Raw genomic sequence first — 25,036 nt, 5'->3', positions numbered from 1 at the left:
ATCCATACTCACTCGAATATATGTTTTCATGCTTCACTAGATGACCAAAACCCAAGACCTACAAATTATTTTTGCTGTTTCATTTAGCCATGCAATAATAGTAATGCTTTAAACTACTACCTGCTGAAATAACAATAATGGCTGCACTGCAGTTACTGACCTACGCAGGTATACAACTGCCTGTTTGAAGGATTTGACATTAACACATCCCATTTCTGTTTAGCCTACATTTCTGTGCTCCATGTAGCTGCAACAGGAAAGCATTTCTCTGTACATTTCCATTACCTGTTGTGCTTTACACTAATAAAAACACTGGATATTATTTGTCTGGCTGACTGACAAAGCCAAGCATCAAAGCATCATTCCAGTGTCACATACTTCAGCGCTCTAATCTTTCAGAACTTGTAAAGCTATCTCTTACGGTGCTTTGCGGGCTGTGAGATCACCCTGACAAACTGTGATAATGTTGGCAATCTCAGAATGGGTGTTCATTTGCAATCTTACTACAGAGGAATTGCTATGTTTCCAAATTTGAGGGCTTGACATAATCTGTCTCCACAAAGCTATCAGGGTCTGTCATAAGGGTGTCTGTGACCCTGGGATTTTATGGGGTTAATATCTATCCCCAGTGCAACTTCATTATAAGCAGTGGAATTACCTAGAGTATGACTTTATGTATTTGCTTTCTTTTTCTGTATTTAAAATACCCTTTATTTGTACTATAATTTTTCTAAAGTGCAAACAGCACTGAGTTATAACATCTAAGTCAGGTACGAGAGATTGCTCCTCCAAATCATGACCAGCTTCCTTACAGTTCATGCCAAGCCCTCTGCTCCCCTCATCACACTTAGTGACTGAGAAACAATGCAAATGTCAGGTCAAGCTACAAAGCTATTGCCATCATCTCTTCCTTTCCGTATGCTCCTAGTACTGGCAGTCTCTGGGCTGCAGTCCACAGGATATCCACAATTATGGCCCAGATTGAGGGAGGGGTAGAAAAATGATGGTACTCTGCCAAGTATGCCAGAACCTAAACTTGATCCATTTTAAAACTGAAACTGGGACAGCACCGTGTTCTCTAGAATCCATGTAAAGGAAGGAAAATAACTTACCATTTCAAAAGAGGAAAAAAGAGTTAGTGCAGACCTAACATAAATAACTATTTTACTTTTGTTCCGACTCTTATCTTTTAGCTAAAGAAATATGCTGTCTTGATATAGAAGGAGATTTTTTAAATGCCATAAGACTGTTAAGCACCTCAAGAAAAAGTGAGACACGGCGAGTCAGGCTTCATCATATTTATGGGGCCAGCAAACTGCTAGTGGAGCCATTTGATTTTGAAATTACTTAGGAGTCCTTTAGAAAAGCCGGGAACACAGGATGGAAATAGAAAACTAAAAAAAAGTGCATCCAGTGTTTCCAAGTAAGTTCCCTGCACAACACCCTTCCCCTCCTATCATCCCCCAGGCAAATTCACCAGCTTGGCAGTTCCTCCCAGTTAACAAAAGATCCTCCCCAAATCCTGCTCAGGGTGTGGGTGAGCCCCTGGGACCTGGCCACGGCTGGTGGGTCAAAAGGACCGTGCCAGCGCACAGGCGCTCCACGTCAGTGCTGGAGCACAAGCTTAACTTTAAGCACCAGCTGAACTATAATGCTGGGATGTTTTTGCTACGTATGATTTTACGAAAGAAGTTCCCTTTCCCTGGATTATTCCATCTAATCAAAACAAAAGTTGTTAAAAGTTGCACCAGTTTATCCGCACGTAAGCTATTTTCTGCGTTTCATTCTCTATGGAAAGGGAAACTTAGTGTCACTATCCAACCTCAGGAATAAGCCACCTAGCTGCATCCAAATAAATTCCAAACTTGTATTTTGGTCCCAAATTACAGCAAACTTCTTGTAGCAAAATGCCTGCTGCTTTTACCAGGAGCAGAAATTACCCCTTGTGTCTCTAATCTTTCAGAAAAGCACATGCAGCCTTGGAAGCCCACGGTAAACGCTTTAATGTGTGCATTATCTTCCCGAAGTCAGTAGGTTGTGTGGATATAAAAAAAAAGGCTTCATGAAAAGAACAAAGATCCGTGGGCTTCAAAAGGTTAAACAGCTTCACTAACGCAAACAGTGCAGATGGGAGCGTCCTTAACACAGCAATGAAAACTGCATCTGCTTCTCCCCTCTAAAACTCCCTTCTTGGGAGCGAATGTTTGTATTTTATAGTAAGCTGAGAACTGATGAGTAGACTTGTATAGCAGTTATTATCTGACTCTTTTCTACATAAATCTGGTTTTAAAGAAGAAAAATTCAAAGGAAAGAACCCTAACTCTCAGCTAGTGCCACTGCAGAAGCTCTTTATTAACCACAGCTGAATTATAATAATGCAGGGGTTTTATATTTTTTAGTATTTTTAATACTGACAGTAAGACATTATGCACCCCAAATTTTCAGAAAAATAAAGAAAATAAATGATCACTCGTAGTTCTCTATTTATAGAGGGAAAGAATACAGAAACACATTAAATTTACCATAAGCAAGGGATTTCATACCATGACAGCAACTTTTAATCTAATTCATTTGTCATATAAATTATATCCCGGGGGATATCCCATAAAATTAATTAGGTCACAGAGAGAAGGAAAACAATTTTAAAACTTCTCAAAACTTCAGCAAACAATAGGTTTTAAACACAGCAGTATCAATAATCTCATGGCAAGGTCCTTCTTCCTCAGTCATCAGATCGAGAACTATCTTGGCCCCTCCACGATCAAGGAAATCATACAGGTTCAAGTACACAACACTCCTGAAATTGACAATTTTGCAAGCAGCTCTGTCTTTCGTAACTACAAACTCCCTGGAAAAATTCTGAAATACAATTTAGCAAGGCTTTCATTGTGTCAACGTGGCTTTTAAGCACAAAGCTACAATTGCAAAATCTGGGCATGATATAATTCATCGCACAACACAGAAAAGCAAAGGGGAGGAGGGCAGAAGAAAATAATAAGGATTTTAGACAAATTTCAATACTGGCCAAACTCATCCTCAAATCAAAACTCTGAAGCTTTGCCTGTTCACCAGCTTTTCTAGAGTTTAGGCAAAAAGGAATTTGCCCATATACTTTTCCTGTACCACTCTGGCTTCATTTCGCACAAGAAACAAGACTTGTTTTTTTTCACTCTTCTCAACACAGCTCACCGAATTGGAAGTGTTGATACACATGTACAAAATCCAACACATTTTCTGATCCTATTCAGAGCACAGATCAAATTTTGCTTTTCCTGATGCCTGTGCCACCTTCCAGTGTACACTTGAGTACTAAGGGCAGAATAGGAAGACGACGAAATGCAGGGGAGTAACTGAGCTGATGGTGCTTGATCATTAACGACATTAACAGACTGAACTAATGTATAACTCCGCAGTACAAATTTCATCTGGATCATGTGAGGGCATGAGGTCACATTTCTGCCAGCCCTTGAATGAGTTAATGTTAGCAGTGGGGAACAAAAGATATCAGATAAGGCATGGAGCTTGCTGGTAAAAGTCAACACATAAAAATATATTTTAAAAACTGCATGAGAAGAATGAATTTATAATGGATCCGTGCTTTGCATTTTGAGGTGACAGAGTTCTCGATCTGGTAGAAAGTTCCCAAAGCTCAATTTACTACATTGTCAAAATATAGCCTGAGGGGACAATCTGACTTACAGCATCTTTATGACTGGTGATGAAAGAACCTCGCTTGGCTTTTAGATACCAAGTTTGGCTCAAGATAGAGCAGTAGAGAACAGAACATCTTTTATTTTATGCTGGGAGTTCAGTGTTCCTCTTCAGCACAGAATTAGGTTTTACTGTATAGAATTCTCACACACAGCTCGCTGATGGGTTAGAATTCACACCTTCAGATTTTGGGGATATACTTCACACCCTTCATTGTTACTGCTACTAAAGATACAGATTACAGTGTCCTCATGTCATTGTAGCATCTGTAACAGAAATCTTCAGAAAATTTGGGGAAAAAAAAAAGTCTTTTACCAGGCCACAGCATGTCTTAGCCTTGGAAAGCCTGGGAGTGCAGTAACCACATTAATTGGACACTATATAGACAGACAAGCATAGCTCAGTTATGGTGCAGCTTTTACTGTTCCCTGTTGTGTTGTTTCAAAATATATTTCATGTTTCATCCCGTAATATATACATCTGAAGGCATTGCACAACATTGGACAATGCTACAGAACCACAGGAAATAATTGTTCCACAAACATGAAGCAGTCTGCACAAATATAAATAGTGCGGCCCAAATCTGTTCTAAATTATGCAAATCCACGGTAGTCAACTTGCACCACTAACAGAACAGAAAAGAGCATGTAAAAATGTAAAATATGTCTCTACTGTACAGCTATCCACGGGCCTAAGCCTGCCAGGCTGCCATCGTGTACTTTCGCAGCATGGCTTTGCAAGAAGCAAGAAAAATAAGAGTATCTGGGATTTCTAGTTCTCTCATGCACTGGAGGACACATGTCCAAGAACATATGGACTTAAATGTGTCAGCATCCTACATCACTCTTATTTCAAGAATGTTATTAATTTTTTGTGGGTGGAGTCCAAAATCTTAATGTCATATTAGCACACAGTGGCTGTTTCTGTAATGCACATGTCACAGGGAACATATGTGCAGCAGTCCAAGGACTGCATTTTAACTTGATTTCAGGTGATTTTCTGAATTCTAATACTCTCAACAGATGAAGTACTGATGCTACTAGCAGGGCATTTCACAACTTTTGTCTTCACAGTTTCATCCACCCGCCTCAATTCTGACCTCCAGGATTTTACACTATTGAAGATCCGGATTCTCTACACACAGCTGCTTCAACAAATCACATTTTGCCCTATAAAGCACAGGGTGTGACTTCAGGATTGGTATTTTCATTGCTGAACCAAGTTATATGAGTGACGTATGCTACTCCAGGCAAAAAGCAAGACTAAGATCAGAAAATTCTTTGCCCTGCTGATTTACCCAAGTTTCAATCCAAATCTTCTCAAATGAATCAACATCTTTACCAAACTCGCAGGTACAGACAGATACTGTGGGTATCACTCATGCAACTACTCCAGCTGGATACAGAGAGAAACGTATTGCCAAGGGCTTCTCGGCTGCAAACCAACAGGTGGTTTGGCACCGAGATTTGTACCTGTTTGTGGTTTTCATCTTTGGTTTCAAGACAGAAAATGAGACGATACCTTTCAATGCTGCATCTCAAGCAGGCTGTACGGAGAGCAAGGTTTCATTCCAACCGAATCTCTCTCTCTCTTGCAAAGTTGAGGAAAACTGCCAACCACTGCTGCTTTTGCCATCAACATGCGATGTAGATGTTAGGAAAAAGCAAAGTAAAGGGAGAGAAGAAAAAGAAAAGGAAAAATGTAAGTTTTACATAAACAACAATGTGTACATAATGACTACATCTGAGGGCAACAAAATAAAAAGTACTGGCTTTAGCATAAGGAAACAAACAAAACCTTGGAACAGCTTGCTCTAAGAGGTATTTTTTTTTTTTTTTAGTTCACTGGATACAGAGGATTTTTGTTTAAATTTAGTTCCAAGAGATACAATACTTTCGAAACATATGATAAACTTAAAAGGACAACACTAAAGAATCAAACCTATCATAGCATTAAAATGAACTACACCATTACTCAGAGAGCAGACTAAGCCCCTTCAACACCCTGCGAAGCAGCAGAAGCACTTAGAACATATGTTCTTGCCTGCAAATAGCCCAGGGTGCAAGAGGTGGGTTTTGTTTTTTTGTTTTTAAAGCCTTGTGCATGGGCCTAACTCTGCCTTTGTTGAAGGTAGTGTTAACACACACTGAATGCAGTGGGAACCAAATGTGGATAACTGCATACTTTGAAAAATCACACCCAATATGTTCAACTGATGCCATCATTCTCTGAGGACAAGTGTAGGCTATGGAATACTACAAGTAATACAGAGCAGTAGTCTAAAGTAAGCCTTTCAGGATCAAGGAAACATATTTTGCTACTTTTTCAAAGATAACTGGGAATGGGCACCTTCAAAATAGTAGTCAAGGGTAGGTAAAGGCCATCTAGAGATCCTTACTTACGGAAATCTCAATGTCTTTTCATAAAATCAGTGTTTTTCAAAGCAACTCTCAACAACCCTTAAGCCAACAGCCACTGAAACTACTCTTTTTGGATTAAAGTAAGAAGATGAAAGTCAGTGCCTGTCTGCAGATGTAGACATAATGAGAATCACAGAATCATCAAATAGTTAGGATTGGAAAGGACCTTAAGATCATCCAGTTCCAACCCCCCTGCCATGGGCAGGGATGCCTCACGCTAGAACATGTCGTCAAGGCTCTGTCCAACCTGGCCTTGAACACTGCCAGGGATGGAGCATTTACCATTTCTTTGGGCAACCTATGCCAGGGCCTCACCACCCTCACAGTAAAGAACTTCCTTATGTCTAACGTGAACTTCCCTTACTAAGAATGATCTCAATACATCTGCTAGTAGTCGAAATGGGTCCACATTCACTAGTGCACAGAAAGTGGAGTTCTAATGATCACTGAGAAACTTTGTTTTGCCCCAATAACTGTAAAACTATTTCAGGAAGTTGTATGTACTAATTTACCTACAGAAGACAAGATTAGGTTGCATTAAATCATCTATACTAATAAAGACTGATCTGAAGAGAAAATGGAACTACTTCACCATGAAGATATAATCACTTGGGGGGAAAGTGGTCCCAAAACGTTCTAATTCTGAGTTGGAACAAAAAAGACCAGGCAAACGGATCTTTTTTCCTCATGAGAAGGTGTTTCCACAAAAGTCCATCCCTCAGATAAAAAGTTCAATTCTCAGATAACTCAGAATTTTTCCATCAACAAGCTAGAAAAAGGAGAAAAAGAAGAAAAAAAAAAAAGACCCTTCCAGAACCTGCAGTTGGGAAATATGTGGTTTTACTTTTCTTGGGTAAAACAGTTATTCTCAAGGAACTTTTTTTTTTTTTTAAGAAAAAGAGTTTCCACTGGAAATACCTGGCCACGGCTACAAAGGATAGGACCACTGGCTTCAGCGAGGGGAAGGTGAATGCCAAGGTCAGTGGACTGGGTCTGCCACAGTCCTCTTGCACAATCATGGGCAAAATGCTCCTGTTTTCCATGATGCTATTTCTCCTCCAGCCTTTCTGCTTCCACAGACTGTCCATTCTTCAGGGCAGGAACCGTCTCTCACGGTACGTTGCATGCAGCCTACCTTAACACGTTAAATAACTTTCAGCACTGCAGTAACAACAGTGTTTTTCCCTCCTACAGCAGCTAGTTCCCAATACAGAGATGAAGAGAAAAGCACAACCTATAGCTGCAACGCACTTGCTAATCAAACACTACTGCATACCATGGGGATGTGCTGAAAGATGCTTTTTCATCTCAGAACTAGTCAGAGTTTATACACACGAAATCAGACAACTCTACAGTCCAGTCTTGTGATCTGTGTTCCAAGCTGCCAGAAATAAGGCAGGAAAGAAGGGCGGGAGGGGGCATCTCCTGTGTTCGTAATGAAAGAAGAGAGGTGACTGGACTGAGAGCTGAAGAGGTTACAAGGCAACAGCAGTGCCGTGAGTTGTTTGGGCTTAAAGCCAGATGTCTTGTATTTCCTTTGATTGTTTCTAAATAATTAATGGTATTAATTTAATCATGTGACCCACCCAACACCCCCCTTTTAGAATTTGGCTGCATATACTAACACTAAATATAAGGGAGAAAAATAGGCCTGTCTATAGCATACTGAATATTGATGCTGTGTTTGGACTGCAACAACAGCTGATACTCATATCCATAAGGCTATATATCTACGGCACTCGCAGTGTTTGCACAAAGTAGATCAAGTAGTAGCCTTCATACTCCATCCATAAACCAGCTCAACTATGGCATATGGACACTGCGTGTTTGAAGTAGTAAAATAGAGGGTACAGCTCTCTCTCCACCCACACTTAAGATGAACCTGCCACTACTATTACACGTAACATTTTCTGGCAAGCTCCCAGTTTTCAGTCATGCTGGTTTGCTTGAAAGAAACACTCAGAGGAGACTCTGCTTGTCTTGCTGTTCGAACAAACAAAATAATCACGCATCTTGAACTAATGGTTCAAAGCTTAATGAAGATCATAGAAAAGAGGCTACCCATGATGTGAGCACTCCCTTCTGACTTACCCACATAAGCCACTGGTGTTGGCAAAAGGAAATGGATTATGAGGATAATCAGTAACCCTGAGCTCTGGTCTAGACAAACCTTTACTTGCTACAGGAGCAGTCTGCCCACAAAGGAAACAGCAACCATAGGAGGTAAAAATTTCACTTCTGCGGGACTTTTTTATGCCAGGGCATTGGCAGCAACAGCAGGAGGACCTGTGCTCCTGTGCTCTTGCTGGGGCTGCAAATCTCACGGGCTCCACATCATCTGATGGGAATATTCTGAGCATTAGGGTTGAGTTCTAGGACTGCCAAAATGTTAACAGCAGAAATCCTGAAGAAGTGCAGACTAATGAAGGCAGCATATGCACTCAGTAAAGATGTTTCTCCATTTTCCTACGTGCTACAGCATACTCTCAGCTGCCCTAGTCAAGAATCCAGTCCCACCGATCTTATCTACCTTTTTCCTGCCGTATTTCCACCTATCTTGAATCCCATGGCACCTGCCATCATCAGGTAGTATAAAACAGGGTAGCTGTGAGGTAATGGAAGAGTGAAAGAAATCTGACAGCTTGAAGCAGGCTCTCACTTTGTCCAGCAATGCCCCAGACCTCTGCAGGTAAAGACAAAGTGACATCAGGCCTTTCACAGATGCCAAAAGACATTTCTAAACCTCATCAAAGAGTACCTGTGGGGAGTCAAGACAGCTTGGTAAAGTCTCGTTTCTATATTTTAGCCATGGTTCCCTATTTGGTTGTCATTCTGCAGCTAGACTATTAGATCAAGACTGGCAAAAGCGCTTTCTACAGTAACTGTTCTACAGCCAAGGAAGTGAACACTGAAAAGCTCTTCACTAGAAAGCCTATCCCTAATCCTCAAGGACTTAGCAGGCAAGGCTTAGCGATCCTAAGGCAAAGGATCAAAGGCATCTTTCATCACCACTAACTCACCAAGCCAGTTGGGTTCATAGAGCTCTGGGTGTCAGGCTATGGGGCTCTTCTGCAAGAAATGAGCAGAATGAGTATCACACTGACCCTGCTGGGAAGAACACTTCTTACCCTGTCCTGTAAGTGCTTCTCTAACGAGGTTATATAAGGTTGAATAACAGCATGGGTTTATTTCTCAGGGATGCTATGTAAATGGAGAAAACACTTAATATAGGTTAAAACAAGAAGAGGAAGAGTAACATACACTCAAACGTCAAGTGACTCCTTCAGTTCCTATCAGCTGCCTATAAAGAGCAGCAACACCTACAACACAAGTAAGAAGCACACCAGGAACACCTGATGCCAGAGTAGCTCCCCTTAAAAGTTGTTCACAGTGCCAGTAAATGGGCATTGTGGTTTTCAACTGGAATAAGAAGAAACTGCTTCAAGACAGGAATGATCACATAGAAACCGTTAAACTCTCTGTGAGGTAAAACACTGGAAACAGACAATGAAACAGCCCAACAGCATTTGAGTTGCATCACTTTACGAAAAGCCTATGTACATATATGCTGGTTTTCAGGATTCTGGGGAGGGGTTGGGATGGTGAGAAGACGTCTGAGTGAGAAGACGGCATTTTCCTGTGGTGATAAGGATCTCTACATGTCAAGACTTTGCTCAGAATGTCTTTGTTCCTTCTCCTGCTTTATTTCCCTTTAATGATAGCTTTGCAGTGAATCCCATTTGTGAGTTCTCAAATAAATGCAAATTTTATCTTGTAAGCAATACCCTCCAAAATACTACCACAAGTGAAAATAAAAATGTTGAGAGCTAGAAGGCACTGGGTCTTCCCCAGTGCCCTCAGGTCCCCAGTGAACTGGACTGCTTGCTATTATTACATATGGAGTACCAGGCAGGGCACTCGCTATTATAAATATGTACTGTATTGAAATACATAGCCTAAGTTGCCAGGGCCCAACATTCTAATTAGAATTACAATTGTGCAATTTACTGATTTACTTGGCTAGCTGACCAAACTGAGAACACAGAAAGGAAAAGAACCAAGCCCAAAACAAGAACTACCTAGGTGTTTACCAAAATGGGCTAGCTTTTTGTTTGTGTTCAATACATTTCAATTAAAATTGACTTAGTTTCAAAACAAAAACAGAAACCTTGTTTTAGAAATATCAAAACAAAACCTTTCGGATTTCCAAAACACTTCTTTCAATTTGTTCTCAGTTTATTTTTTTGCATAGTCTTGGCTAACTCGTATCTGAGGCAAGCAGTTTTCAGCAAATAAAACATTTAACAGTTGTACTCAGATCTAAAGCTAAGGGCTGAACTGTGAGTCAACAGATCCAGGGAGGCAGGGGATCCACATTCTTTCCTTGGTTCAGCCTCTGTCTTTGTGTCCAAGGTGAGTTATTTCGTTTCCTTATGGTTGTCTCTCTGTCCATGCTTTGTCTCTGCCATCTCTGAGCTTGTCAGTGTTAGATGCAGCTCCTAGTGTGTCTGTACTGTGCCTAATGCAATAGATTGCTCATCTCAACTGGGGCCTATATGATTTACTATAATATAAATAACTGCTCAACTGCAGTCAAATCTCTTTTTAATGCCAATACTTTCACTTGCATATATTTAGCGGCCCATCATGGGAACGTCAGCTTCTTTTTTAATTAATTACTTATTAATAGAGGTAAAATATGAACAGACGACAAGTCTAGATTCTTCCTGCTTCATCAATTTCAACGCTCAAAGAAAGCATCTCGTTTACAGCTACCAGGGACCAAGGGGGACATGCACTGAATGAAAACTGAAACCCAGGATTGCCTCGGCACTGTTGTAGCCCCATTATTTGGGGACAAATCCTCTCATTCCTCCAGGGAAGGCAAGGTAGCTGGACTGAAAGAGCTGTTTAATGGAAAGCCTCACAGGCAACCTGCAGTTCCTCTGTGCCGGGCTTTAGGCACACAGTTGTCACTAGTACGAATGGGAAATGCAAGTTCAGTGTCTGCACAGGGGTGGAACCAGCCTGTGAGGCTGAAGGGAAGAGGTCTGCCTGCCTCTGTTTCGGGGACCCCTTGCATCTCGCACCTTGCTTAGTCAAAAGACAACTTTAGAGCTCGTTAGAAAACAAACAACACAGAAATAGAAATTAGTGCAACACTGCAAAGTCTTCAACTTCAACGCACAGCGCTCGGGGGTGGGAAGGTTTCTCAGAGCACACATGGCTGTCACTGACAATAAAGTCAGTCACGTTTTTAAAACACTGGGGACAGAGTTGCAAATGTGCCCCATTATGTCTTGAGATGTACTCCCTGGGTAAAAAAGGTGCGTGGGTTACATGTGTTATTTTGCTGAGACCGTAAAAGGCAGCACAAAGTACAGACTGAGAAAGAGCAACCGTCGAGTACGTGGGGCGATTATTCCTACTGTATGCGCCTGATCCTGGGTGCCTCAGGTAACCTCGAATCCTATCCTATGCTATTTTCCTCCATCTCTTGGGGCTGCTCCTCAGCTCCAGGAGACACCAACACCATTTCCAGGCCCTCACCCCCGCCTCCATCAAGGGCACTGCCAGATGTGCACAGACCATGCTGGATGCTGCCAATCCTGCTCTGTCCAAGGGCAGCATTTGCAGTTGGCCATTCCCCTCCACACGAGTGCCCCCACGCCATGCTCGAGGAGCATTTATTATAATTAAAAGTAAATCCTCCTCCCTGTTGATTGTACTTATTGGCCATTGCTGCCATCTAGCCAGATGCACCTCCAATATTCACAGAAGCCTTGAGCTTGTTTGTTTTCCCTTTGCCACTTGGCCTGAAGCAGGGATAAATGCACCCCTTGTTACTCACTGCCTCTGTGGAGACATTTGTAAACTTTCACAGGGTTTTTCTTTTTTTTTTTCCCCAACAGGTGACAAAATACTGCATAACTGCAGGTGCTCTGGGGATACAAACAGGAAAATGGAGATCAGACGCAGCTGTAGTTGGAGTAAGGGAAAATCAAGATAAACGTCGTGGGTAAGAGAGGGCTAAGAAGAGCAAAAAAGCAATGACTGAGCAGGGGTTGTTCGCTATTTTTGTTGCTGACTTGCTCTTGCAAGGTAGCTCACGCAGAATGATTTTGTCTATTTTGTTATCACGCCAAATTTTTGCAGGTGTGACCAGGGGAAGGTTGGAAATTTATTGGGGAAAACAAAAAAACGTTTCTGGGCATTGCTGGAAAATGAGAAGTTGTTGACTCAAGCTAGCACTGAAGGATGTGCTGGAGGTCACAGCTGAGGGGCACTGGCTGGCACTACTGGACTTGTGAAGTAGGAATGATAAGGAAGTGGTTTCAGAGAACTTCCGAGTTCAGATTTATTCTTGCAAAGAATTTGTTCCCAAAATTCAGTCAGGAAAATGTTCCTAATGAAGGGCTCACTCTGCATCCATCCCTTCATCTCCTTTTGGTACACACAGCATGAAATAGGATGAAAAAAGAATATTCTAAAGAGACTTAGAAATGAAAACATTGAGATGGAGTTCTATGGCCTCCTTTCTGCCCACAGTTCAGCTCCAAAAAGCCAATCTAAACTTCCAGACACTGTGGCCATTCACTTCTCTAGACAACCTGGTTTCAGAGCTGTAGATCCAGCAACATAATAAGCAAAAGGTGAAGCAACACGAGTAGAAGTAAATAAACATGACTGCATGATAAAAGACACTGATTGCTCCCTGGCCATAACCTTTCAGCCAAATAAAAGGGACACACACAGAGCAATAAATGTCTGTGAATTCAGATGTCTTTTACTGTACTTCCACCAGGGTAAAGAAGAAAAAGTTGTCTTTTGCTTCTCTTATTTTTTTTTTCCACTTAAAAAGGAGGTTTCACGGGTAATCTAGAGTAATATTCATATGGGAATCCAATTTATGCAGTGGGATAGGATTAAAAAAGGAACAGAAGGTCTGGATTCTGAACCTGCTCTAACAGTTTTGATTTGAATACAGCCCAAGTCCTGAAATGGCTTGTTTTCCACTTCTGGTTTGGAGCTGGTTGAAATACTGCCACAGTAGCACTTCCTGTAAATTTTTTGTCCAAGATTCTCATTATTTGGAACCAAACTCTAAAGATTTTGGCACTGTGAAATCCAAACAAAACTCTGCTCCTGACTCAACTGGCCCGGAAGTCAACCCAAGCTTAATCTGGTTCTGGGTCCAAATCCAGCTTCAGCCCATTTCCATTGTTGTATAGATTATGCCATAATACCACCTCTAGCCTCAGGATTTATGATGCCGCCTCGCAGGATGCATATTTGTGTGTAAATACATAAATCACATCAGATAAACAAAGAAGACATGCCAGAAAACAGGAGGGGAGGGAAGAGGAGAGATACCTACCAAGCGGTTTGTCTCTAAAGTGTTGCCAGTTGTGAAAGGACTTGACGTGCTAATATCCGCTCATTCAGACTCTTACAGACATGCTAAGAGCGTGACGGCTGGCAGGCAGTGCATTTAAGTGCTGTTACTGAGGCCCCCAAATATTGACAGAGTGCCAGACTCTGAGAAACTATTGATGTATGCAGCCGGCCGCTGCTCCAGACACCTCTCAGACAGAGTCTTTAAATGTCACAGATTAATGAATTTTCATGAAATGGAGAATGAGAGAAAGAATTAAAAAAAAAAAAAATAAAAAAAAATATATCCCACGGCACCAACATGAAAGCAGCTTTTATCCCTACACAGAATTCTGCCCTTGAGCCTCAAGATTCCAAATAGATTATAACCAATCTTAAATCAGCAGGAGATACAGTATGGAGGAGGTTAGACCCTCTAGATCATGCAGAGCATCCTCAAACAAAGCCAGTACATGAGAGATTCATTTATACAAAAAACAATGAGCGTCAAGGACCACTCAGATCCAGTTTCATTTACCCAAACCCAGGAGTTAAAAAGCTTAAGGGGTGGACTTGGTTAAATGGTTTTTAATTTAAGGTACAAATGGGGCCAAACTACAAAGTTCAGCTGTTGACTCTGAATGACCCTAACTTTAGAGCTATTCAGATAGACAGCTGTACTTGGACCCTCTCTTAGTATTTGATGTTGTGCTTGATCTTATCCAAGAATTGCCAAAGTTACAACATTTTTATGCCATCAGATAAACCAAGTATGCTGATTATTTCTCTTTTTTTCATTTATATCAGTGAACTCAAATATGTATGCAAGAACTTCAAATATCATTAAAATGTAATAATGCAAAATGCATTTGGAGTGCAAATGACAAATCTATGCATAAGACATCATTTAAAGAGGAAGGAAGTGAAGGGATGATGTAGATGATGTATGCAGAGGTAAAAATGGGACATTATACCCAACTGTGTTAAAAATACAGCTCCGGTGAGCCCTCCTGCACACAGCCCCTTGGAAGAGGGGCTCCATCAGCCATTTGCTCCCTCGTTCCCAGAGGCACAGGCGCCGATTCTCACAAGGCTCAACTGCCTTCACCTCCTGCAGGCTGTCCTGCCAGATTTCTCTTCAACACAATGACACTGAGCAGGGCAAGCATGAATGTGCATGGAGAAGGGCCATGAAGATGATCAGAGGGCTGGAACACCTCTCCTATGAAGACTGGCTGAGAGACTTCAGCTTGTTCAGCCTGGAAAAGAGAAGGCTCCAGGGAGACCTGAAAGCAGCTTCTGGTGCCTAAAAGGGCCCTACAAAAAGTCAAGAGAAGGACTTTTTACATGGGCATGTAGTGACAAGACAGGAGGGAATGGCTAGCTATCCTTGCCACGACCCAAAGCATGTCTTCCTTACCACCAGACATCCCTTGACCACCAGAACTGCAGCAGGTTGTGCAATTACCCGTAGCTCTACAAATGATCTGAATGAAGTAGCAAGTAGCCATCCTCTGCTGACTGCCAGACAAAAGAGAGAGCACACATGCGTGCAAAAGTGGATGACAGAAATGACTGATTAAGTACATGAGAAGGCAAAATGTCAAAGCCTTTCTATTCTGAGAACAATCTCTATACAAACAGAGGGGAAAAAAAATCAATATAGATTTTCACACAGGGAACTATTTTACACATCATTGCAAACTTACTTTAAAACACTCTACTTTTGCCTTAGGACTTTTAAAGACCCTAACGTTACTGGCCCTTCTGGCTTGCTATTTCTCCTCACACCCCCCTTTTCCTTTCTCCTTTCTTCCCCTCTCTCTCTTTTTAAAAACCAGTAAATGAGGAGCTATCACAAAACACTAACCTAGAGCATCATTCAGTCCAGTAGCACATCTTCAGCAAAGGCTGTACTGAAAAAAAGATGTAAAACCCCTCAGTATTCCCCTTCTACAAAAACCTTCTCCTATACCTCAGTAGAGACTGGCTTCAATCTAAAGCCTGAGGCAGAGCACTGGGTGGGATGATCCCTGATACACACAAAGAAGCCCATGTGCCCAAGCTACGAAGGCTCCTCACGAGCATTGATTACCCTGACTCTCTGCAATACCAACATGATGATGTGCCTTTGGGTCCCATCATGTCCTGAGTACCTGCTAGGACATGGCAGGCTTGTCTCAGAGCCTACCTGACACATGTCTCCCCAGAAGTGTGGTATGTAACCTGGGCAATGCAAACACTGTCTCCTCCACGACCACCTCACATGGCAGCCAACACTAACAAAACTTTCTTGGGAGATTTGTCTCTTTTCTTTAGGAATAGAAAAAGGAAGCTAAAACTTGCAAAGCACATCAACACTTCATGTGAGCATGTTAGGAAAAGGAGCAAGCTGGGCAATTTTCTAACACTGCAAGGCTAGGACACTTCTTTTCCAATGAGCCTTTGGCATTTTGACTAAATGAAGGGACTGAGTTAGAAGACACAACAAAGTCTTATGACTCGTCTGAAGTTACACAATAGCCTTCTCTCTGTCTCCTTTTGTAAGTACTAGAATAACTAAGTCTTGTCCCTGTTCTCTTTGCATGCCAATGTTACAACAGCCATCCCAGTTCCATAAACTCTGCACCATCTCCAAGACTGGGATAACAGAGGTGGGCAAAAATTTGGAAGAACTGGAAGTACTGATGGTTACATGAAATTTAGCACAGAATAGAACAGAATGGGACACACAGAATAGCAATTGCAAGGGAATGAATAGGAATAAAGGTGTTATAGAATTAAAGTTAGGTCTGAAATGGATCTTGTTAGCTCTCCCTCATGCGGGTTAGGGCAGTATCAAAGGCCATCTCCTTCATCTCATCTAGTCTCTCTGACTGTTACCATATACCTTCCATCAGTTAATTCATTTTTTGTACTTATGTCTGATTATTGTTGCCTACCTCCCATACTTTTCTTTCCTTTCCTCAACGTGCATGGGTGTGCATATATCAGAGATCACAACTAGGTTGCACAACCCCCTGCTTGTTAAAAGTCCCACCTCTTCTGCTGACTTACTGCACTCTTAATCAAAAGGGCAGGAGGAAGCTGCCAGGATTCATTCTTCCCCCTCTCTCCTTCTCTCCTCTCTCTTTTTTTTCAAATGGCACAAATGTCAAACTTTCTAAAAGGATGTTTGGCATAGCTGAGTTCAGTCGTGTAACGTACAAAGTCGGTATGATCAAAAGGTTGCAGGGCTGCCCACTGCTAAAGAAGAGGGGGAAAAAAAGGAAACAGGGATTTCTTCTGAAGTGTTAAAGAATGTGCGAGCCAACTGTTGCCACTGGAAACACCATGTCTATTAGCAGCAGTGGTGGGTCTGAAGCACGAAAACCTAGGTTTGGATTCCAGCTTCTCCAAAATGCAGGGCTGTTCTGATTGAATTTTCCACCCATGAAGAAACAGGGACAGACATAGATACGGAACTGAAGACTTTTATTCTTTGCATCTTTATATGGAAAGTGACTGTATCTACGCAGAAATAATAGCAGTTGTTTTTGTAGTCAAAGTTGCTGAAACCAATCAGACAGAACACAGATTCATACATCAAAAATACGCAATCTCTCTGGTGGTTTTATACTGTTACCTCTCACAAGAATAAGTATTTTCATTCTTATTCTACCCAATGACAAAAAGGACAAATTATTCCTCCCTTCTGCATTATGATTTCACGTGGCAACTGGTCTGCAACTGTAGGGCGCTTCACGACTGCTAAACTGCACATTCACATCTTCCACTACATTTCTGATGCAATGCTTCTGGTTTTATTCAGCCATCCCATTTGCTCCGCTTTGCTGAGTCCTTGTGAAAATGTGCATGTCTTCTTACCCAACATCAAAGAATACCCCAGCTATTCCACTGGCTCCTGCAAAATGCCTACACTCACAGTGGCCTGAAAACTGGTGGTCAGAATACTCATCATGAGGAGTCTTTCCATGAGCTGAGACAGAGTTTCCCTTCCAGAAGATAACCCCAAAAATGTAGGTAGAAAAGCTCATCATCAATATCCATTTAATAGAAAAATCTTAATTATAGATAGCTTTCAGTCCCAGAACAGTAGACGGGAACTTGAGATTAATTCCCCCTATGACAAAGTATGTGAACAATAACCAGAATTTGTAATCAATACCCAGAGGAAAGAGCATCCAAATTGTAACAGGGATTTGGGATTCATTCCCAGAGGGCGTAATATATGATTTGGAACAGGTAGACTGGGATTAATTTTTGATTATGAAATATTTGAACAGCAATTTTCAACTTTTAATGAAGGCAGGATGTGGACACCACAATTAATATCATTTCTAAGTCTTTCCATATTTCAAGACACAGATGACAGATCACAAACAGCTGTTCGGGTCATACACAAGTTAATGTGGGAGTGCCCCCTAAAGGAAAGTGCACTAGCATGGGACTCTGGAGAGAGGCAGGCAAAGACCAGAGTTGCACTTTTCCCATTTCTAATAAAACTTGCTTATTGCGAATTCCGCATTAGAAGTAATTACTCTGTGTTTGCTGACTTTACATGGATAATTGTAAGTCAGAAAACATTGATATGGGAACACGGCTTTTCTCTTACACAGGGAAAAAATATAAAGGTGTTCAAAGGAGAAATAATTCTTGCTCTGAAGCAAAATTTCAAAATAGGAGTGCTCAAGACAAAATATATGGAACCTCCCCATCTCCTGGGGGAGGAATACAACCCAAATTTCCAAAGTTCCTTAGAATGTAATAAACAGCTAATTGTTTGCCTAGAATAAAGATAACAAGTGAGCTGTGAATCTTACCCTTTTCAGTTATTTCTACAAAAATAATTTACTTTGTTTTCCTCACAGGCCAATGAGTAATTTTAATGATTATGAGCTGCATCTGTAGCCATGTAAGACGAGGCAAATTTCCTCTATCTGCATATTTTGCCATTTATGAGTTAAATGTAAGAAGTCGATGTTTCAGGATGCAGACTGCTCATCGCAGGGGTCAGAAAACCTGGCCCCCATGTCCAGCATTTGGTATTGCTCAGTTGGGTGGATGCCGTATCCAGAGAAAGAATGTCTTGTCCTGAAACAACTGATGGTTGTTGCTTCAGAAGCAAGACTAAAGATGAGATGAACAAAAAGCCTGCTTCAGCCCAACAAATTCTTTGTTCCTATTTTATCTTTTTGACCTTGTAAAATATCTTAAAAGATGCTCTGAATTCCTGAAATTGAAGGTTTACCTCTTCCATTTTACACCTGCTATGTAAAACTTCTGGGTCTTCCACCGCAAAGAGAGAAGCCTGGCTGGGGTTCCCTATAGGGGAACCTTAAGCCCTCAGACCCACATCTACCAAGGGATCATTTCCTAAGCCTCCAAAATTATATATAAGTATGCTGCCTCTGCCAGACCCTATTAATCATAAACTTCTTCTCATTTCATTTCAGTATTAAACTCATCTTGTTCAAATCTCTAATTTTCCACACTGACAGAGGAGTTCTCTATACATCATTCAGCTCTATTTCCTAGATACGTTCAGAATTACAAAATCCATTCAAGCCCATCTGATCTCTTCTCACTAAACCTTCTGCCTTCCCTGACTGACAGAGAAGAATTAGCCTTCCTCCTGTCAAGTATATGTCTTTTCCCCACAAAAGTACGTGAAAACACATCCAAATGCAGCCAATGACTCAGCTTGCCCTTGTACTTGTGTCTTTGCTCCACAGAGCAGTCAATTTTATGGAGCAGCAAGTCCCACTGATATAATATCAGACAGATTACTAATATTTGTGAAGTAAAAACAGCTGTAGCATTCCCTACACAGCAGGGTACCACACACTGAAAGCAGCAATATGAATGAAGTGGTACCATTGGCACCCCTCATTCTAGTGGAGGCAGGAAGTCTCACAATGAAGTCACACTACGGAGCGACACTGCTGAGCCTAATACATCACAGGTCATTTTAAGTCATTAAAAAGTAAAAATTGCCAACCACAATTATCCTCAGTGATCATATCTAATATTAAACCCAGATGCAGATCTCAGGGTTGGGAAGAAAGAGCGCTTCAGATATTCTCCTTTCCCTGCTGCAGCAATGTCATCCATCTCATTTCTAACCCAATGCCATAGCTTCTCTCCAGTTTTACAAAGACAGCACTATGCCAGCAAAACAAATGATGGTACTGCTGTAGCAAACAGCAAACAGGACCAAAAGAGTGCTCAAGCCCCTCTTTGTGTTTTGTTTCTTTTTGGTGAACCAGACATTCAGCAGAAATGAAGTTATCTCCCCTAGAAGACAGGTGCCACAAGAAGTTTGGTGCCTCATAGTGAGAACAGCCCCTTTTCTCACCAAGGCCCAGCTATCATTGCTCTAAGAGGCTCTGGCTCCCAAGCAGTAAGCTTCATCCCCACAATGTGACTTGGGGACCTGCAGAGCCCTCCACTCCCACATTCACATGCAGGCTTCTCTAGCTCTTCTGGCAAGTTAATCAAAGCAGCTTTGGCAGGGGACTCGGAGTCAGACAGACTCCATCAGGACATTGTGTTATATTAGTCATCTCACCAGTTTCTGCCTCAGTATCCCCGAGTGTGAATTAGTTTTTGGCACCTACGAGTTAAGAGGTCGGTAGCTTTAGAAGCACTGTCTGGTAGACAGACAGATCAATATTTCATTTTAAAGAACACTCCTTATTCTACTATAGTTTTGCTGATTTGAAAGAAAACAGACTCTGTTGCAGTATTTTTTGACTAAAAACCTCTAGAAGAAATCGTTACAGACTTTTATAACCAGAATCTGGAAGGGTGTCCCATTGTAATATTTTCAAAGAGAAGTTGTGCAGGCAGTATGTATGTGCATATGGTGTTTATGAATTGTTTTTTAACTTTAGATATTTTATTCATTTTTCCACATGGTACAAGTAGAACACACATCTTTGTTGGACAGACACCAATACAGTATCATAGCTTTAGATTTCAAGCACTCAAGACTCGGTGGGACAAAAGGCTACCCTATCTTCATGCCAGGACATCACGTCCTGAAATTAGGATGCATGCCATCCGGCAGTCAATATCTCACTGAAGATACTCAGCCCTCGATACATTCAGTTATGCTAAATGAAGGAAACTGTAACCACTTCCAGTTATTCCATACAGAGATAAGGACCATGAGAACTCTGTGTCTTGGCATACAACATCCTATTTTGATTTCACTGTGTTGTGGGATCTGCTGTTATCCACAGTTTGTGGACTTCATTTTTTTTCTCACTTGCAGTATGCACACAGCCAGCACAGTAACTTTAGTCATAACAAGGTTCAGAAGTCCATAAAGCAGATGGAAGTGGGTAAGGAATGGCACAAAAAGACCTGGCTAGAGTTTTTTAGGACAGAAGCAGAAGGAGAAGAGATGCTACTGATTCCTGCATCCCTAGCCCTCACAGCCAGCAACAGAGTTCAAAAATCACTTCTCCCATTTATACTTTGTGTGTGTGTGTGTGTGTGTCTGTGTCTAAGCTGCTCTCACAGATTCATGGAGAATACTGAAAGCACATTCTCTAGGATAACTGCCGATCCAGACTCAGTGTAGTTTGTTGCTCAAAGCAGACGAAACGCAAGTGTGAACAGCTTACCTTCAGAGCAGAAAAGTCTGCCCTGCTACTGCAGACTGCCATGTCTAATAGCTATATAAACCTTGTTTATTTAAATGCAAAGCTGCTGTTTCATTTAAGTTGTACCATGGTCTCAGGAATCACAGGACAGTGGCATTTAAGAAGGAGAGGCAATGATTTAACTGATTTTCCAGGAAAAACCTAGGTCCAAGAGCAAAATAAAGTTTCCTTTAAAAAGAATGGAAATACTAATAACATAACAGAGTGCTTTTTCTAACTTACACGGTGAGCCGTCATTCTGTTAAATGAAATGTAAGAAGGGACAAAATGGTTTAGAGAAAATAAATAAAAATTAATTCCATTCCCACTAGTAATTTAACACCTATCTCCCACCCCAAGGTCTCGGAATCAGTGAGAATAAAAAACACTTCTTTCCTATTACCTAGAACAAAATAAGGATACGGGAAACAAAGATTAGCATTTACAGGAACTTGAGGTGCTTTGATTTTCAGATAGCCAAATTAAAATGCCTGCACTGGGTATCTATGGAGCACAAAACTAATGATTCTTGTCCATTGTCCGACTGAAAGTCTCTTCCTGTGCCTTAAATTTGAGGTTTCTTGACAAGCTCTAATGAATGGTTAACCTCGCTTTCCTGATAAAAAGCAAATGCTCCCTGACTTCACTCTTTTCTTGAAACAAGCCCATATGGATGAAATGTGTGAACTTCTGTCAATGCGGCTGCTGCTCTGCGCATTATTAAATGTTAATACAAAAAAAGGGGATTTTCTTTCCCTGCTCAGGTGCATCGGGTCTTACCACAGGGATGTTCAACGCTGTTCTCCCATGCATGGATGTGGGGCAGTGCCGAGCCCTTTCCCTGCTCCTGTCCCTTGTCCCGCACTGCCAACAGCGCTATGGGGCAGTCGTGGGGCTGCAGGGAGCGATTTAGTGAGCCTCGGTATAAATAGGAGACGTGCTGCAGCCTTATGGCTCACAGGTGGCACAGTGCATTCATCTTCACATTTGCCAGGGTGGATATCTACAGCTTATGAGTGGGAAAGGTCAGGTATGTCGGCTATGATGGCAACAAACAGCCTCACTAGCGAGCATGGGCATATTCACCTTTTGCTGCTCTCAGCTAGAGCCCTTAAAGTGCTATCTCCATGCATGGTCCCCCATGGGCTTGGGTCTCCAGCTCCTTCCCCTGCATGTCAGGAAGGTGCACCAATGGTGAGGGTGGGGGATAATGCTGGTATTTTGGAACGACTCTCTTCCATAACCACTGAAGAGACTTATTATTTATAGGCATAGGGACGAAAACATGAAGTATGTACGTGGGGGCCCGTGGGGGGAAGGCCGGTTACTGCCAGGCAGTAATTTCAGTCTGAAGTTCTATGACTTAAATAGCCACTTGAGCTCTGCTCTTGCAGTTTATGATGTCAATAGAACCCCTAAATGAAATTACAGCCTTCTGATACGCAGCGGGGTAGCTTTTCTTCACCGTGTAATATACACGGGCAGGAGAAATTGCACTATACGCAGAGTTTCACTAAAGCAGAGTTTATCATAAGAATGTTCCCTCTAAAACATGATTAGGCTTCTTGTTTGCTGGATAACACATCTAATGAATCAGGGTATGTGTGATAGCCATGTTTTGTGAACGCAGATATATACCCTGAGGTGAACTGGGCACTCCACTGCCTCAAAGCACCAGCTATTTCATTTCCACCGTAATTTGCACCTGCTTTGTTTTGCCAGCAGCACAGACCCATGCTAGCTCTGGAACTCGCCTCGGTTCCAGGAACTGGAAGCTTGCACGGAGGAAAAAACAAACAAGGCAGCAACGGGGGGATCTACGTGCTGTATTTACAGGCTTTTTTTTTTCAGTATGCCTGAGCTGGGCTAAATCTGATCAAGTTTTCCTCTCCAGCAGCCCCGTGAGGGCAGGAAAAGAGTATTCCATTCTACAGGTGGGTAAGGGAGACACACATAGAGGTAACGATCACATAACAATGAGCCTGGGGTACAGATTCACGTCTCCTAAAGCCTATTCCTTTTCCTTTCATTCTCATTATGTTATTCATCCATCCCCCCTTCCCAACCCGGGACAGGAAGAAAAACCTAAAAAACCTTCATATCACCATTCATGCACCTGTCTTATTTCTTCAACTAAGGAAACAGAACCATAGAACAGTTTGGGTTGGAAAGGACCTTAAAATCATCCAGTTCCAACCTCTTGCCATGGGCAGGGAGACCTTGCACTAAACCATAACTTACTTGTTCAAATGTTCCATGTCAAAACACAACTCTGCAACTGATCATTAGTGATCTGTGATTAGTGGCTGCTTTACCTCAGGAGCTGGCAGATCCCTTTTACTTTCACAACTTTCCCTGTGGTTCAAAATCAAGTTTCACTTTTTCTGATTTACAGGAAGGGGAATTAGTGCTGTTTCACTGTTGTGACCCTGGAAAACAAGCTGTTGGTCAACTTTCAGGAAAGACAAGCCTAAATATACAGTAAGAAAAAACCCTCAAACCTTAAAATGAGGCAGCTTCTTTTATGTACTTTTCATGCAAAAATCATCTCTGGATATAGCTTCAGTTCTTCTACTTCTGAAGTGTCCCAGTATCTATGAATCTATGTACCTTTATCATTACAGCCTTGTCTATGCTTTGTTCTTGCTGATGCAGTTAACAGTCACAGAAGAACAAGCGTATCACATCAAACAAAACTGTTGTGCAGAAAACAGTGGTTTTCATTCTGCTACATAAATATATATTTTCTTCCCCCAAAGTATAAACTGGTGGTTTGAACACAAGTGAAAGACTACCATTTTCTCTTCTCTGATGTCAGGCAAGAAATGACACTTTTCACACTTTATCTAGGGGTAAATAAGGGAGGTTTAATTTGTCAGTGCATGTAAAGCACTTTGAGATCAGTAGTTGGAAGGGATGCTGTAACTAAAATGGCTACTGCTGGGGGCAAACAGTGCATCTACACAAGAACAACCGTATGCATTAATTCCAATTTTTTAAAGCAACTATGGTAAACTATTACATAATAGACAAAGAAGCTACTACTAATGAGGCAATTTATCACCTTACCATCCCAGGGTTCTTAAACAGACGATCAAAATATGATTTGAAATTGCAAATAGTCACTCTAATGATTTTAGACCATAGACAAGCCATTATAACCTTGGACTACATTCCATAAGCAGCTTATACCATTATGGTATAAAGAAAGACTGCCTATTTTCTCCACATTGCTGTACATAAGTACCAGTGAAGACAAGTTCCCTTGCTACCACAGAGACTTAGGGAATAAATACATTAATTAAATAATTTAAGCATCGAGAGGTTTGGAGCAACACGGAGACTCTTAAAGAAAGAGACTGAACATTGTTTTGCCTTCTTAGTGAAAGTTGCTGGAGTGACAGCCCTTGCCTTCAGTATATCCAGAGAACAAGTGTTATACAGGCAGAAGTTTGAAGTTTCAGACATTTAGCACTGTGCTTTGAGAACTTTCCATTTCAGAAGTACTTATGTCTTTCAGACTTACACTGCCTGGAGGGAGAAAGTAAATCAGAGATAAGCTTCAAAGATCAGACCCAAAAGTGTGTGTGGGCGTTCAGCATAGCCCATTTAGAGAAAAGAAAAAAATCCATTATGTTTCTATCTGTGATGTGAACTGCCTGAAAGTTTGGGATGTTCTGATCTGTCAGCTGCTTTGAGTACACTGCAGAAAGGTGATGCAACAGAGGAGTCGGGATCTTAACATCAATTTAGTCAAAAGCTGGGACCATTCGGATTGGGGCTTTGATGTACGTAAAGGTTATTTCTATGTGTATGTAAGACTCTTCACTGAGAGGATAAGCCAACTTAATTGCAGGTTTTGTTAAAAGCTGGTGATTT

The 25,036-nt window shown here is 41.5% G+C and overlaps 1 protein-coding gene across 14 annotated transcripts in view; it reads right to left on the bottom strand.

Annotated features, from left to right (window-relative positions):
* The window catches only part of ZBTB20 (zinc finger and BTB domain containing 20), a 481,207-nt gene that overhangs the window by 187,574 nt on the left and 268,597 nt on the right, over window positions 1-25,036 (bottom strand). For 12 of the 14 annotated variants that reach the window (XR_009961441.1, XM_062602027.1, XM_062602023.1 and 9 more), the window contains one exon: window positions 5,233-5,333. The exons of 1 other annotated variant lie outside the window; for it this stretch is intronic. The gene's annotated coding sequence lies outside the window, so the exon portion shown is untranslated. Of the gene's footprint in view, window positions 1-5,232; window positions 5,337-25,036 lie in introns of all 14 variants that reach the window. One more of the 14 variants, XM_062602024.1, reaches the window with a different exon arrangement.

The sequence above is a fragment of the Pezoporus occidentalis genome, unplaced genomic scaffold (assembly GCF_034315485.1).
Source record: "Pezoporus occidentalis ecotype Australia unplaced genomic scaffold, CSIRO_AGI_Poc_V1 ctg74, whole genome shotgun sequence".
In the NCBI taxonomy this organism is placed as follows: Eukaryota; Metazoa; Chordata; class Aves; order Psittaciformes; family Psittacidae; genus Pezoporus; species Pezoporus occidentalis.
Note: the sequence above shows the minus strand (reverse complement) of the source record. Positions and strands in the feature narration are given on the sequence as shown.